This window comes from Molothrus ater, chromosome 19, assembly GCF_012460135.2.
Source record: "Molothrus ater isolate BHLD 08-10-18 breed brown headed cowbird chromosome 19, BPBGC_Mater_1.1, whole genome shotgun sequence".
Taxonomy (NCBI): domain Eukaryota; kingdom Metazoa; phylum Chordata; class Aves; order Passeriformes; family Icteridae; genus Molothrus; species Molothrus ater.
Genome location: NC_050496.2, coordinates 9,815,956 through 9,833,726, shown reverse-complemented (window position 1 = coordinate 9,833,726; position 17,771 = coordinate 9,815,956). Strand labels below are relative to the sequence as shown.

The 17,771-nt window shown below is 40.4% G+C and overlaps 1 protein-coding gene across 1 annotated transcript in view; it reads right to left on the bottom strand.

The window, feature by feature from the left end:
- CEP112 (centrosomal protein 112) overlaps window positions 1-17,771 on the bottom strand; it is a 193,969-nt gene that overhangs the window by 91,920 nt on the left and 84,278 nt on the right. The window lies entirely within an intron of this gene.

The window sequence follows — 17,771 nt, the reverse complement described above, 5'->3', positions numbered from 1 at the left end:
CTATAACTATATTGTCAGAACCCAGGAATGATGGCAGAACTCCATGACATCAGAAGGCTAATTGATTACTTTATTATACTATATTATACCATAACTATATTGTCAGAACCCAGGAATGATGGCAGAACTCCATGACATCAGAAGGCTAATTGATTACTTTATTATACTATATTATACTATAACTATACTGTCAGAACCCAGGAATGATGGCAGAACTCCATGACATCAGAAGGCTAATTGATTACTTTATTATACTATATTATACTATAACTATACTGTCGGAACCCAGGAGATTCCTCTGGCTGCCCTGGAGGACTCAAGCCCCTGCCCAGGGGCTCAGAGACCTTGGCACAGAGCCCAAGACCCCCTGTGCCTTTGATCTTGACCCGTGGAAAAAACTACCAACCTTATGTGAGGATTTACAAGCCACGAAAGTTTAAGTAGAATGATAGTGAATTCATCACAGGGTGAAAAATAGATTTGTGAAAAACTTTCATTTTTAGAATGGGGGCTCAGGGTCCTAAGATAGAGGAATTTGGGCGTGCCTTGTCTTTTTTCCTTCTTCTTCCTAGCCTCCATGTTCTGGGTGATGTTGGCACTTTTGGATTGGTTTAGAGTAGAAGCTCACTGTCTAACACAGGTGATAGGCATTGGGAAGTTATGGTAAATAATGTACACGTGGTTTTTAGTATAAAAAGATAACACCAGCGTGCCTCTCGACCCAACCTGCCAGACAGAGCTCGAAGGTCAGAGAAAGAATTTTATAGATAAGAAACAATAAACAACCTTGAGAATAAGAATGGAAGAGTTCTGACTCCTTCAGCTGCTGGGCTGGGAAAAGAGACTTTCTAAGGCATCTCTGAGCAGGCAGGGATTCCAAGACTATATTACAAAGAATATTAAAGAATACTAAAAGATACTAAAGAAAACTCCTGATTGTCTCCCAAAAGTCAGGACACAGCTTTGACTGATTGGCCAAGGAAACGTGAAACCCATGATTCTACCATCTTTTTCTTCATGTTTGGCTCTGTTGATTGAAGACTCTTCCAAATGGCTCCCCTGAGGGATGATGCAATTCCTGTCACCATGCTCTTGGTCCACCACCATCCTGCCTTTTCTTTGGAGGCATGAGAAGGAGCAGTGCAAAAAGGGACACACTACAGAGGAAACTGCTTTTAAAAGGATTTGTGGAAAGGCACTATCAAAACAGATTAAATAATCTGCATTCTTTGCGCTAATATACATTAAAAGTATTTCCTCTTTGTGAAATACATTTCTTCTTGATCTTTTGGCATCATGTTTTGCTTTTACTTGATCTTTTGGCACCACATCTCTGGTTTTGCTAGATTTTCTCCAACAAAGCCAAATGTACTACACTCATTTTTATTAATATTAGTTGGTGAATCACTATGGCTGTGTCAGAAACGTTCAAGAACCAAATGTAATTTAATGTACGCAGGCTCTACAAAACAAAAGCAATAAAAATATTACTGCTCTCGAACAGAGAGATAACATCAAATTCAATTACCAAATTGAATCCAATTACCAAAATTCCTTCAGGTAAATAAATAATCTTCCAACACACTCCACATGTGCACAAACACAGGAGGAGCAAATGAGATAAGAATTGTTTTGATCATTCTTTTCTCTGCTTCTCTCACAGCTTCTCTCTGTTCAGAGGGCATGTGAATACCACAGGTGTCCTCCTACAGGCTGTCACCTGGGGTAGGGGCAGGGATGCTCTGTCCCTTTTCCTGGCCCTCTTCTTGCTCTTCCCTTTCTCTTCCTGCACACAGATAAATTACAGCTCCAAAGCACTGGTGAGAGGGACGCTTTTGGAGGACAAATTGAGCTTGTGGCATATAATCACTACATATCCCACCCATGCCTTCTTTTTTATCCTTACGAAATGACCTGCATCCTTCTAATGAGCTATCAGAGCATCATCAATCATTTATCAATCACTAGCTGCCCCCAGTGGGGAACACAAGGGGGAGGGATGGAAGTGACAGGAATAATGCTGTGTCACTCCTTGTTGAGTTTTATTGGCTTTTTCTTCTAAGGTCAGGGTCAGGATTAAATGTGCAAGATGGTACTGCTTGTTTGGATTTAGATGCTTATTCGTTTTTATTTATATTATAGTCTCACAAGTTGTGAGTTTTACAGTACTTTAACAAGTTAAAAATGGAGACATATTTCTCTTTCTATAAGGCTTATTAAGGATAAACTGTCTAATTAAGAAATGGAACTTAAATGATTTTACTTTTTATCTAATAACTAATTACTTGTGCTCTGCAATGTGGACTTTTTTATCTAATTACACAATACTACTTGAACTTATGGAGAAGAAGGTGAAGAAGGTAAAGAAGAAGGACTAGCTTCTGTCCTAAAATTTTGATCTCGCTTCATATATTTTACTATATTCTAAAACCTTAAACTTTAAGTTTTCTCCTATGTGATATTAGACACTTTTATTTAAACTACACACCTATAATCCCAGTTCTATCATTCCATTTTGGAAGCTTCTCCATGGCCTCAGGTCAATGCAGTGTTCTGGGAGTCGGTGCCTGTCAGCACAGAAAGTCTCAAATTCTCAGTAACCAGGGTTCTAACAACTCTTAATTCCACAGAATTCCCTCTGCTACTTTACCTCAGGAGTAGATGCACATCTATGACTTCAGATTACATTTACAAACTCTCACTAGTTACTTTTCTAACTCCATTTCCTCTGTGGGTTCTTCACTGGGGTACAGGAGCATCACATTTGGGACAGAAAGCACTGTCCTTACAGCTAAGTGTGATGGATGTCACTGAAAACACATCTATGTGTTCATTCATAAATGTAATTCTGAAAATGAGCACTTCCACTAGAAAACTCCCACAGAATTTCCCCCTTTTTCCTCCCTGTTTCACAAGAAACTTTGCAGTTGCCTGTAATTCTTTCACAGAGGATGCAACAATACTGAGAGCAGAAATTGATGTTCTACCAGTGCAGGTGACTCAGCTCAAGCTTATTAAAGGTTTCACAGGAAAATCTGAGGAAAAGCAGTGTATATTTAAAGTTCCCATTGTCCTGGAATGCCAGTTTCTCTCCAACTACTATTTTTCTTCTTCAGACATTTTTAATACACTGTCTGTACTCAGCTACACCATTTATTTGCAGCCTCTGAGAACCACATTAGTACAAAACTTTGAAAAGGAAACATTTGTTTCTGACCAAAGTTGGGACATGAATGACTATCAGATCTATTGCCTTGCACATTAATCTCTCAAGACAGATTCCTATAAATACTGTGATCTGAGAGAGGAAAAAAAACAAATCAAGGCTTGAAAGTTTGCCTATTTCTCAAGCTATTTGAACTATATGGTGTAATAAAAGACATTGTCTCCCTTCAAACCTTCAGTTTGTCCTTCAGCTATCCCAGCTGTAACATGTATTAAATAATATCAACCATCTCAGAAACTTTTGTTTCCATGCTTTCTTAATTACTCACTGGCATTAGTCCCTACTATGTCAAAGGTAAGAGTGTGTGTATGGTGGAGAAGGAATGAGCACGTCATTTGTATACAGAACTCTACCACAGGCCACATATTTCAGTCCTATCAGCATTATCTCAAACATATGGTTCATATACTGTAATCTGTGCTAGATCCTTTCCTTCCTTTCCTGAGCTTTTCCTCTACACATGTTTAATTTCTTATTAAATCTGTATACAGACTAAAAACGTAAAGCAAGTTTCAGTGTATAATTATAATCCACAATGTACTTTTATAATTCTTTTGGAAAATGATTTCATCTCCAGATCACAAGAACATGACAGCCTGCCTGGCTTTTCCTTAACCAAAGCAGCACTAACTCAATGAAGATAAGAGCTGCAATTGCTGATGGGTGATATGGTCTGAGTTCCAAACTGACACTCTGAGAATTTGGGGTTTTTAACAGCTGCACCAGTGCAAGTCCTGCCTGAAATAGCCACAATTATCTTTTCATCTGTGGGAGTTCTTTTTGAAAGCTCATTCCCCTACTCTCCTTTTTTTCCTCCTCTTTCAAAATAGAAAACTTCCTTTAATTATACCCCCAACATATACACATAAGTGAAACTAAGAAATTACATTGCTCAGAAGTTTCCTAAAAAGTTTGTTAAAATATTTAGGATAAGAAATCAGGGCTAACTTTTTATAATACAAGGAAAATTCATTCACAGATAACACTACAAGCCAAAATAAAGACTGGGTGAATTCCTGTTACACCTTTTAAGCTTTACTTCCTTCTTTATTCAATGATTCTTATACAAAGTCATTAGAAAATAAAACACAATCCAGTGTTTTCTGTAAGGAGAAAGTAACAGCTCTCAGCCTTCAGAGCCAAAACTGGGGACAGCTGAGAGTGAGCTGAATGTAATAGGTAAAGCAACAGTAATTAATATGCAAAGGAGCATTAATGTTGGACCTAATAGATGGCAAAAGCAGATTTGGTTCTATTAGGGAAAAAGAAAGGCTCTGAAGACGGGGTGATGGCAGCGAAACTAATATGATTAAAGGAGTCCCTTTGGAGCAACTTCACTGCCAGTAAGATGATGTTAAGAGACATCTAATCTCTCCAAAGTGACTGGAAAAAGCTTATATTGGGGATCACAGACACAGTTCTTGTCAATTACTTTCAAATAAGTCCAGTTCTCACAGCCAGATTAGTTTCTCCCATAAACAAAGTCAGTGGCAGAAGCAGCTTACGCCCAACTCAGCGCCTGAGACAACTTTGTGTGACACGGATATGTCCCCACTGCTGCAGGAAATGAATCCCAAACTTTCCAGCACTAAGACTCTGTTATTCCACATGCCAGGTTTAATAAACTATTATTAGACTTAAATGTAGGCAAATTAGGGAAAAAAAAAAAAAAAAGCCCCAAGATGACTTAATTCTCAGTTGCGAAAAATCCATGAAATATAAAACTTATGAGCAACTGTCTTTTCTTAATGATTCTGTGGGAAAATAAAAGCTGCAGTTACAAAATCTCACTTCTCAGGCTCCAGATCCAAAGGCAGGATGGTTTCTTTGTAACACCGAGTCCTCTTTCTCAGTCTTGGTTTCTCAAATTCTCTTCTGGCTGCCCAAATCTCTGTTTGGGAACCAAATGGTTTGTATGGTCCAAACAAGAGCTGCTGGTAGAAAAACTCACCTTAAACACCCCATCTAAGCGAATTATTATTGTGCTAAACAAGGATTAAACGTAAGAAATAAGGGCTGACAGTATGTAATAGAGCCAAAATGTTATTGCCACTTGCTGCCTTTTCTGGATCAAAGTGTTGTAGTCTCTATTTCAGTGGTGTGGGTACGAGCACGTGAAATAAGAGAGATCTGTATCTATTTTAGAAAGGATGCAGAAGTTTGTAGCAATTCCCAGGATGGCCATGCCACAGGAACATGCCCCAAACAAGGAAGCATTTTGTAAAATGACCATTAATCCACACACAGGACAACAAATAGAAAGACAACACCAGCTTACACAGTTTCCCAAATGGAACAAAAATACATAAACCGTGTGACAGAGATTTCATAAAGGTTTATGTGACATATTTGTATGTCCCTTAGATGAAGAAACTGCTGGCCAAGGTGGTGATTTCTATTTCTGTTTCAAAGAAATAACTTAGAATTCTAACTAAGAATATCTGTGCTGAAATAGTGTCATAAAAAGGGTGGGTCATAAGCCCACAGCAATTTGCCTGCAGGGAAAAAATAGACTTGAAAGAAAAAGAAGAAGGTTGGTCACTCACTTTGGCCTATTTAAAATGCCAATAAATGTACTGCGTGTTATTTGGAAGGAAAACATGTGCTCTTAATTTTAAAAAGTAAATTGCATAAGAAAATATAAAGTTGGCAAAAAGTTTAAATTAAAATCTGTTGCTGATGTCTGAAACTCTGCTCCACTTCCAGGCAACGGGGATGAGAAATGGACCGAATGACTATGGCCTAATTAAAAACAATATTAACACAAATTCCCTTTATTTTCCAGGAGCTGCTGCTTCACCCCCATGAAGCCTTTCCTTGGATGAGTTTCTGAGGAAGAGGCTGGAGCATGAGAGCACCTCCACCCTGACGGGGATGAGCACACGGAGCTCGCTGCCCCCTCCTCCCCATGCATTACACACCAAACCACATCCACCCAGCACCACCAGTGGCCAGGGCCTCTGAAAGTCACAAAAACAAGGCAGAGGAGAGCTGAGATGAAATGCACTCCTGGTTTATTGCCCTGTGGTGCAGAGCTAGAGGCGCTGAGGTGCTGCTGCAGCAGATTTCCAGTAAGTGATGAAGATGAGCAGCAGATGAAGGTGCAGTAACCTCACTGCTCTGCCTTGCTGGGAGCACTGGGGCTGCTGGAACACAGCATCACTGTTAAACACCCCTGCCCTGCTCAAGGGGCTCCTGACAACTCTTCAAACTGAGTTTCAGAAGTTTTCTGTGCTGGGTTAACTTGGCTCCAGTCAGAGATGACTGCACAGGGCTCACTTTGCTGTGTTTAATTTTGCTGGCATGTAACGTTTTAAAAAACCTACAACAAACCCCTGAATCTGTGAGCAGTAGCATGGACTAGGCTGGATGATCCCAAAGATCCTCTCTAGGATAATAACCTCAAATATCAGCCTGTAAGTCACAGCCCTATCTGACCACAGATAAGCAGCTTCTGCCTCTGCGTGCCAAGACCTTTTCAGCATTTCCTCCTTGGAGGAACAGTGAAGTGAGCAGTGTGTGCTGGGGAACATCAGCTGGGCCCTTCTGAAAGGGACATTTGTCCCCCTGTGCCTTGCCACTGCTCTGGGGTGATAGGGATGGATGAGGCATCCATAACATTTGTTATTGGGCACTGGATAATTTCTGAAAGGAGATCAGTCCAGTCAAGGGAAAGGCAGGCTGCAATAAAAACAAAACTCACTCTGATGATGAAGAAGTGAAAGGAAAATAAGGAACAAAGTAGGAACACCCAGTGATTCAGTGGGGACAATGAGTCCCTTTTCACCCATGAGCAGGGCAGTGTCCCAGAAGAGGGGCACGAAGTGTCCTGTCCCAGCCATGCACATTTACTGTAAAACATTTCCTGTAAAGGGGATTATCTGCTCAAAGGGGGAATCTGAACCACTTCAGCTTTCTTGTGAGTAAACAAAGCTTTATCAAATGCTGGAGAACATCATACAAGTTTTTCTACCACCACAAAAACAACCAATGCATTTAACGTAAATCTGAAAAATAAACAAATATTTGCAGCTCTAAGCTTAGAAAAAAGTGTAGCTGTAAGAACTTCAAATGTGTGTAATGTTGATTTTGTGTTTAGAACAAGATTAGTTTATATTAATGAGGTTTTACTAATGCAGCTTCTGCAAGGGACAACAATCCTTCTCTTAACTGATCTTATTCTGGTTTGCAGGAACTATCCTCATGATTTTTACCCTCTGGACCCTGCCAGCCAAGGGCCAGGCACAGTCCTAATCTTTCTGATTTTTCTGTCCACAAATCATCCTACTGAGTCTGACTCACTGGTCCCACTATACCTGCTTTTCTCCATGCCAAAGGAATTCCAAGTGGCCAGTCCAGCCAGCTGGCAGCTATTTGTGGCTCCTTTGTATTGTATGAACTCAATCACGTCCATTTAAACAACTATATTAAAAATATTTTCTATACCATGGCAATTTCTATTAAAACATGTAAAGAATTTATTAACCTTTTTCTCTCGTGCCTCCTAAAATCAGCAATTTGTCAATATTTTGAATACTTTAAAAGATGAGATTTCATTTGCAAAGAAAACCAGTGGCACATTATCACATGGGTAATGATGTGGCAGAGCACAAATTAGCAGGGATAAGAAATAAACAGCTATTCAGCTTTCACAGCACAATCTATTACACTGTCAAGTTTAAATGCCTTTTGGGTAAGAACACACAGCCCCATAAATGTGGTATTTAAGGGAGCAGATAAACGAAATGGTGTGAAATGAAGTGAAAATGAACAGCAGCTCAGTGACCAGCAGGTTGGGCTCAGTTCCTAAGAGCACTGATCATTCCAAGAGCATGGGGCTGTGCAAGCCCTTCCAGGGGAAAAAAATTGGAAATTAGCACCCCCACCATTATAAACAGTCCTGGACAGTGGTCTAAGACTTCCTGGAAACACTAAAATATCAGCTTCAATACTCAGAGATGCATTTTATTGTTTGCTTATAGAGTATTTTGTGCACTGAAATGTTCTCGTGCTTGAGGGGGAAAAAATTCTCTGCAGAATGTTGGTTCTATTGCAGAGCTTCTTAAAAAGCAGCCATCTTCATTTTATTTATATATATTTCTCTCTATATATCCTATATGTGACTACATTGCAGTGATGGGGTGAAGGTATTAATATGTTCATAAATGAAATGTGCTCAGTTTACAAATCAGGTTGGATATTATCAAGTTTGGGTTTTGGGGGAGGACTGACACCAACCAAAGCTGCACTCACTGATCTGCACCTGCACAGCACAAGAGAAGGGGAAGCTCCTCAGGCTCAGACAGATGAATATCCAGTGAATAAACCTCAGTAACAGCACTGCAGGTGACACTAAGGGTGAAACGTGGCAGTGCAGCAGGGTCAGATCTCAATGCCCACATTCAGAATTTATGCAAAGGTCTATCAACTCCATCCCCACACAACCTCAACTGCTCTCACCTTTGCACATGCACCTCTGACACCTCTCTTGAAAATACCCCCTGGGATTTGTAAAGGGAGGTGTTGAGCTGCTAACTTACAAATTCATTTCATTAATTTTAACTGCATTAAGCTGCTTTTAAAGGTCAAACCTCCTTGGTAAGATTCTTGGGCTATTCCAGCACTGTGCATGCTCTGAAAAATGCCTCTAACATTTATGAATCTGATAAAAGTTTATTCCTACTAATTGTAGGAATAATAATAAACGTTTATTCCTACTAATTCCTACTAGTTTATTCCTGCTTATCTTTTATCTACCAGGGTCTCACTTTGGTGTGGGGACTGGTTGAACACCCCACCTGTACAGTGCTGCTGGAGGGAACCATCACCCACCTCTGGCATCCAAACCAACATCTCCCTCACCACAATTCCTGCACAGAACATCATCCCAAGGAAGGTTCAGCACCCTCCAAGAAGAGATTCTACTTTTTAGCAATGTATTTTCTCTGTCTTGTCTAATCCTGTTCAGCATTTCCTGAAACACAGTGGAAATGTTGACTCACTAAGAACAATAGTTACCTTCTGCTCAGCTCCACTTCCAATAAAATTAAGGAAAAATGAGTCTGCCTGTGCCATTCCTATAAATAAACACACTTAGGAAACAACTAACAGGCAATTTAACCCCCAAACTGTTCACTGACTCTGCCAGGTATTTATGAAGGCTGAAAAGAAACAAGCAACACTGGAGGTATCAAAAAACCAGCAGGGAAAAGTTACACTCAAAATATTGGCCTCACTCTGCTTTCTACATCTTAGAAAGGGGCAGCACATTTTTGAGGTCTGCTGTGACATGGCATTAAGCAAAACACAAATTTTGATGATTTTTTTTTCCCCAAAAGAAGTGCACTAAAGTAGATCTGGACTTTTACAGAAGCCAGTCAGATGCCTAAATCCCAGTTAATGTAAATGGCACTTAAGCTAGAAACTGGGCTTAAAAAAAAAAAGAGGGGGGGAGAAAGAAAATCAGACATCCATTTGAACAGCTCCACAAAGAGCTGAAAATTAACAGAGCTTATTTCCATTTCTTAATTTACATAAGTCCATTTGACTCCAATTTAGCTAACAGCAGCCAGAAAGCAGAACTTCGTCTAGGTTGGTTATTGTCACTGCCTTCCCAACAAAATGAGTTTAAGTTGAAGGAGAGAACCTTGAGCTTGCATGTGTAACAAAACAATGCAGAGAACTGGTGAGCCAAAGGATTACTCACCAAGCTGAAATTGCGATAAATTAAATACATTTTCCATTTCACTGTTCTAAAACCTGTAACAGACTTGGCCCTCTTTCCTTGGAGACTGATCCAGAGCAGTTCCTCCTTCCCTGATTTACTGAATTTGCCTTGAAACAGATTAGTGAGACAAAAATTAAAAATTCCTCCTCTTTCTCCTCTCCTTTTATCTGATGAAAGGAATGTTTACCTTTGTATTCTTCCTTGTACAAACAAAATGATTTGAATAAAACTGCTAAGGGACCTGCCAGGAAAGGACTCATTTCCTTCTGTCTTTCTACCCAGAATTTTAATGGAGACACTCAAATAGGCACATAACAACCTACATAACTGCATTAATAGAACTTAAATATGATGGAGATAAGAAAATAAATCAGCCATAAATACCTGTTTAATGCAGCGATCCCCTAAAATAACTTGTGAGAGCAAAACATAAATAAAATGAAGAATGGCTAAAAAAATAAATTAAAATCTACATTTTTCTGCATTGTACAAATCACAAAAATCCATCCCTAAATGATGATTGATGCAAATGACACCAAACATCTTCCCTGTTTTCCTTTATGAAAAACTCTAAAGCTTCAGGTTCTGCATTTCAGGATGTGAAGGGCAAATATTCCTCTCAGATGAATGTCATGGATATGTTCAATTCTGAAATAACATCGGAGTAAAGCTTGTTCTGCAAGTGAGGAAAAGCTTCTGATATTTAAGGAAGGATAGGAATTTCCTGCAAGGGAATCCAGAAATGGAGCCTAAAGATCTCTGCAGTGGACTGGGGAGAGCCACCTGTCAATCTCAGAGCATTTTGTGTCCAGCATCCCATAAGTCAAAGCTTTTAAAAACGTTTGCATTTAAATTTTCCACACATTAAATTTAAAAGCATTAACATTTCCAGAACAATGTGTAATTCTGATTTAAATGCAGACATGATGTATTGCAGAATTAAGGATTACTACAGACATTCATCTCTGTGAGGCAGCAAAATTAAATGTATTGTAATTCCCAATTTGTCCCCAGAAGAGGAACATGCTGCACTGTCTATGAGAATGTCTTTGCCTGTCAACTATAGAAAAGATTTCACTGTAAGCAAAAGAACCAAAACAACCCCATGCCTCAAAAAAACACTAGAAAAGCATCACACACTTTTATTTTGGATGCATTTGTTGCTCAAAACTTTTGAATATTCCCAAGTTTTACCTCACACATCCCATAAGGGTTTTACGACGACTGCAACGGAAATAGCATCAGACACAAAACCTGCCAGGACAAACCAAAGACAAGATGCCTCAGTAAAGAAAAGCCTCAATAATCAACTGCCCATGCATAAAATATCTGCCATCTTTAATTTCTGAGGTTCACACCTGTAGAAAAGCCCATTTTGGACAGCAGCTCCCGTTCACAGCTCTGCCAGGAGCATCTCCACAGGCACCTGAGGAACTCTCCCAGCTCCCACCTCTGTCCAAGCCCTGCCCTCACTTGCCACTGAGGTGAAAAAGAGAAAGTTTTCAAAACTCCAGCATAATCACAGGAAGCCAACTAAGGAACCCAATGCTGTCATTCTCTGGGCCAACAACAGAGGATTTCAAAGCACCACCTGCCCTGTTCTGCTCTGTTTTTAGGATGCCAAGCAACAGGAACTTCTCTCATTTCTGATGTCACACTGCTACAGCAAAGGTGACAGTCTTTAACCAAATGTGAAGAACTTGTTCTCAGCCTCATGACTGGCAAGATGTGTGGGCAGGAATCCTGAGTTCCTGAGCTCCAGAAATAAAAGTTGCACCACCCACAGGTTTAGATTTGAAAGAAATAATCAGCTTCTGAGTGTATGGATCCCTCATTTCTGCAGGGCAGCCACAACAGCTGCAGCATTCCTGTTAGTCAGTTGTAAATTTTCATCCTCATGTTAGCTGCTCACACAAATCAGGTGAACAATTACACCCACAGGTCCAACTTTTGGCTGTCTCCTTTTCCAATCAATTTCTCACTGGAAGAAGCCCATTCTGGCAGTCTATGTCTAGAGACAATCCTGATATAAAACACACAAACGTGTCATCTCCACCTGAGGAGGAAAATCCTAGAGGAGGTGGTGTTTAACCAGCTCAGGTGCTAGGCTGGCACTGAGGGCAGCAGTGATGGTCCCATTGCCACACACACCCAGCTGATGCTGGCTCAAGTCTCCCTCTCTGCATCTGCACCCTCGAGTGCTGCTTGCACAATTCCCACCATCTCCACAGTGGCCCTCCTGAGTTCAGAGACCTTTTGGAAGCCTCCTGCTCCACAGCTTCCAGCTCAGAAAGAGGACATCAATCACAGGATGATCTGTTAAAAATAAATGAAAACTCTGCCTAACATTTCCTCTCTTGAATTCGAGAGGTTTTTTGGCTCAGTATCTTCCTCTGGCACCTTTCTGTTGATCTCTGTCCTTTTCATCCTTCTCAGTTTGTCCTTGAATTCAGTTGATGCCTCTTCGTTTTCTGAATGACAAATAGGCCACTGCATCCTGGGGCAGGAATTTCTTCAGATTTATTTATGCAACTGTTTTGGATATACTGTACTCTGAATAAATATTAATACACAGTTTAAATATAAAAATCTAAATACATACTAAACATGCAGACTATGAAACAGCAGTCAAATAAAATAATCCATTTATAAAGGCCTATGTTTATATTTATTACTGTCTCAAAAAAAAGAGAAAAAAAACAACCTCAAAACACAACCTCAAAATTGCACTAAGAAATCAGGAAAAATATACTACTCCTAAACTGAATATTCTGGCAGGGAACAACAGCTGTGGGAAGGGTTTGAAGGAGAAACTGTTGACTGGAGGCAGAGCACCAAAGGGAGCTGGCTCCTTTCTGTACATCAGCCTTCTAAGGGGACAGAATTTGCAGACTTTTGAAACCTGCTGATTTCCTTCCCTGGAAAGCATCACTGTTTTGAAGGACACAATCTCACTCTGTGAAAATAAATAAGAAATCATGATTTTGTAGCACATTTTTACTAACTAACACAAAGATCAGGGAACTAGCAGAGAGATTGCTTCTTGGATACCTTGAGGTGGTAATTTTGACAAATGGCTTCTGATGCACTTGTGAGACAGAGATTTTGGCTTTCCTCACACAGCCCTAATTACCACATTAATGAAGGCGATGGCTATAAAGGAATAGCAGGGCTGTCTCTGCTAAACCTCCTTGAAACTCAGGCACAGAAAAACAAACATTGCCTTCCATATAAATGGCTGCTTTAGAGCCATTACTGATTAATCCTGCGTATTCCCTCGGCCTCTTATGCCAGAGACGCCAAAGAAACCTTATCACAAGGGTTTGTTTGCACAGAGTAATCCACTAAGTATCCCACACAATACTCAGGTAGAACAGGTAAGAATTAATTGGTACCTTTCCCACCCACCCCCCCAGAATTTCTGAGGCTGAAACTGTTTTTCCCTTCATTGAACAGCTCGGCCTAGACTGCCTTGTCCCGCAGTGACATGTATATTGAATACAAATCAGACAGCAGAGCTTTAAATCTGTGTTGCAGCTCTCATTTCCAATTCGAGAACTGTACTATAATCATAAGCTTCTGGTGGATGAAAGGAAATCAGCTCTCTGAATATTAGCTAATGCCACATTTGCAAGTCCTGAAGAGATCTGTGCTGTTTAAAAAAAAAAAAAAGTAAAAAAAAAAAAAAATAGATCATTTCTGGTGAACCTATATATATGAATTGCTTTGTACTGCTCGAGTGATAGAAGCGATGCCTGTGCTGGGATTAAACCCTTTTCATCATAAAACCTCATCTGGTTCCGAGTCCAAGTCCATCAAACCTTTTCCCTTTAAAGTCCCGCCTTTGATTCTACATCAATTTATTCAAACCGCAGCTGGGTGGCTGAAAACGAAAGGACAGCATCATTTAAACCAACCATGTTCCTAACTTGAAAGAAGGACTATAATTAAAAAAATGGGCATAAAAGAATGGAAATGGGATAATATTTTTTAATGGTAGTTCAAAGGCCGACAGATGTCAGAGCCTTTGAAGATGTCAGTACACTGAGCAAGGAGTTGCCATTAAATAGTTTGCCTGAGAGGTGAAGCAGCTTTTTAATGACTGAAAAAGCCCTTGCAGACACATCCTTGTGTTTTTAATTTGTCAGAGTTTCTGCAGTATTTTCTGATTAATGACACATGATTATAACTGCATAGCACACATATTTTTATACTTTGTTAAATGAATACTTTATTCCACATTCCTTCGGTGCCAGATAAAAACAGGAAAGCTTTACTACAGAGTCTAAAACTATTCAGATTGCTCAAATATTTATGGTAATTTGAGGGGATTGGCCAGATCCAGAGCTTCTATGTGTTGCTACCTTTTGTTCTTTAATGGAGCTATTACTACTGCCACCACAATGTGCATGCATTAAATGAGCATGTGACCCAGTAATGCATTGTGCCCTTCTTGTGCCCTAAACAATCAGAGCTTTCATAATTCACTGATGAACAAAGTCATCAAATCAAAATAACATTTAGAAAAATCCTTGGGTTGATCCTGAACAATACAAACAATGGCTGCCAATGTATTGTAAGTGGAAAATAACTTTTCCAAGGGAAAAAGCATATTGCTAGGAAACATCATGTTCAGAAGAAAAACACCAATATTTAGAAATGCAGATAAAATCCCCATCTTGGGCTGAGAAGATGCTTCTGCAACATCCTTCATCTCTCTCTTAACATATGCAAATTTTTTCTATTTTCCTCACAAATGGAAAATGTAGTAGACTGAAACACAGGGAACATTTCTTTTGCTGCCAGGAAAAAGCTCTCCCATCACTACAATAGCTTTTAGTGGAAGCCTGCCAAGCTGAGCAGGTACAGCCCAGGGACAGCCCAGCCCTGGGCAGGGACAGGAAAAGCCAGCACTGTGTGCCCTACCTTGTATCACACCTCAGAGCATCACCCACATGAGAACACAGTCATTACAAGGGAATTTGATTAATGTGCTGCTCCTTCTGCTCTTCCAGCCTACATTCAGCTTGTAATTGGATCATAAATAGAAATGTGATGGACTCAGCTGAAAGCCTGCAGAGATTGGAGGTGCTGGAGCAGAGCTTTGTGAAATGAGCTGCTGTTCTGCCCTGAATATTGACAGGATTTCATGAGTAGGAATATTTGGCTCGTTGCAATCCATATGCATCAGGAATGCCTGTGTAACACCCCCCTCAGGAGCCTCCTGGAGGGGAGGGAGGTGGCTCTGGACACTCAGTGCTCCCTGGATCTGCAGCAGGAGGTGAAGGAAGCCCTGAGCCAGGGCTGCTCTGCTGCCTGTCCCAAATGCTGCTCAGTTATCCTGCTGCAAAGGCAAGCACTGCAAAGCTTGAAAAGGAAAAGAACATGGCTGCAGAGAGAAAAAAACATAATTCTGAAATGGAATTCCCCCACATGTATTTATTGAATGGAAACAGAGCCCTGTAGGAAGAACATGGTGGAGTTAGGATTCCACTATAAAGAACAGGGAGAATTGGACAACTCTCAGCACAGACAATTGTATTCCCATTCCCAATCTTCCTCCTTGAGTCATTCCACGGTTACATCTTCAAAGACAGCTTTATTTAAAAAGCAAAACAAACCCTAACCTACCACACATCATTAGACCATTTGGCTTTATCATGATCTCATGTAGATTTGAAAACTCAGCCTGAATTAATGTTACATTACACACTTCTGTCCCTTTTCCTAGAAAACAAACAAGACATGGGAGCAGGCAGGAAGCTGCTCAGCAGGATGGGGTGGAGCAGCCCCTGGAACACCCCTCAACCAGAGCAGAGCTCATTCCCTCTCCCATCCCCATCTCAGGAGTTGGACAGATCCTGGATACCTGGTGGTGGGACAGGGACGTGCTCTGGATGGAAGAAAGCAAAGGAGCAAGATCTACACATCCAAAAGGCCCTTGATGTCACTGTTGTACAGAAATCTGTTCAAAATTCAGTTATTATGTTGGCACTGTGGTAAAAATAGCAGAATAAAACGTTGAATTTCAAGCAGTTACAGCTGAGCTGAAATAAACCTTCAGAGAACAAAGAAAAGGCACTTCTCTAAGCTGTGGGACTTTCTACAGAATTCCAAATTAATTACACAAACTAAAGGAATGTTACTCACAAAAGATGCATCAGAATTTTGAACGAACATCATAAAGTTCTTCTAAAATGGGAAATATTAGACATCATGAAAATAATGTTTTCTACAAGCCCCATATAAGCAGACAAAGCTGAGCCATTCAGACTCTATCCATTAGAGGGCAATAATACATACACACACTCAGACACATATATACACACAAACACACTCCCTCATGTATCCCAAACTGATTTTAGCAGGAAAAATTAATATTTTCTGTCTAATTACCAATGGTATTTTTACAGCTTGGGTCCTGTTCCCTCCACTCCCCCTGCCCTCCCCAACAACAGCATCCAAAAGATAAAAGGAACAATAACAAATTATTCTTTAAATTTGCTTTCCCATGAGGAAATCCATGCAATACACAGCTTCAGAAGGCTTCCAGTCAGTTATTACCAAACTTGAGTAGGCTGAAGAACAGCATGTCTGGAAGCCTGGCAATCACTACAGGGGTTCCCAAACCTTGAACAGACAAAAATGTTCTTCACGTGCTCATCTCCCACCTCAGACAAACACTTTTCCTTTTCCTTACAGTGACACAAGAAGCTTTGAGAGCAGCAGCCACTGCAGGCATGGCAAGGGGCCAGCACTCTTCAGCTGTCTCTTAGAGCTACAGACAAATCATGCAAGGGCATTTTTTGATGTGTTTTGATGCGATTTTTTCAGTTATTAGAGGCACTCAAAGGAGGCAGCTCGTGTGCTGTGTCTTCTGCTGCCCTGCTCCAACCACACCAACCTAGAGAGAAACCAACTGATAAACCTTGTTTATCTCAGGCCCCCAATCTTCTGCTGCCCCCACCTGCAGCATCCCACAAGCACAATTATGGTACCAGCTCTCAGGGACAGGAACTGTCTGTTGTTCCATGTTTTCACTAACACAACATGGGCTCAGCCCCCCGAGAGGATTCCAGCAATACAAATAATTACCAGCAGCCCCTAAACTACTGCTTGTCAACATCTCATTAGTTACAGGACTGCTGGAGTTCACAGGGACACACAGGCAGCTGCATCAGTCACTTAATGACCAGTAATTCCTTTGAGCATCCACACTCCATTGATTTGTGTTTGGGGTGGCATTTTTTCCTTCTGTTTGTTTTGCTTGTTTCTGTTTTGCTTGGGTTTTTAAAAAACATATTACTCTGCAATTGTCAATCCCTACTCCCTTAAAAACAGCACTTCAGGTAACAATGCCATCTATCAGCTTATTGTTTTCATCAGCTGCTGAATAAATACTAATTTTATATTAAAGTAGAGGTTTAATTGAAGATCTGAATTTCCTAAGATCCAAGATGAAGATGAAGAGTAACACACTGCTCCTGCTGCTACCCCAGCCAGGACACAGGTGCCCTCCAACCCAGAAATCCCTAAGGATACCAAATACAGCAGCCTCCTTCAAATCTTCCAGTGTACTCTGTGTTTGCAGCAGCTGCCTTTCCAAAAATCACTTTCTCCGCTGTTTCTCTTTTCTAAACTCATTTTACAGATGCCAATACAGCAGAAAGCAGAGTCTACAAAAGAACTCAAGCTGTCAGAGGTAACTTTAGAAGAATTGTATCACCTGTGTGGAAGATGGAGTTCACTCTTCGTGGGATTTTCAGATCTGTTTCAAGTGAAAACACTGTGTCAGAAGATTTTGTCCCTTTTTTTTTT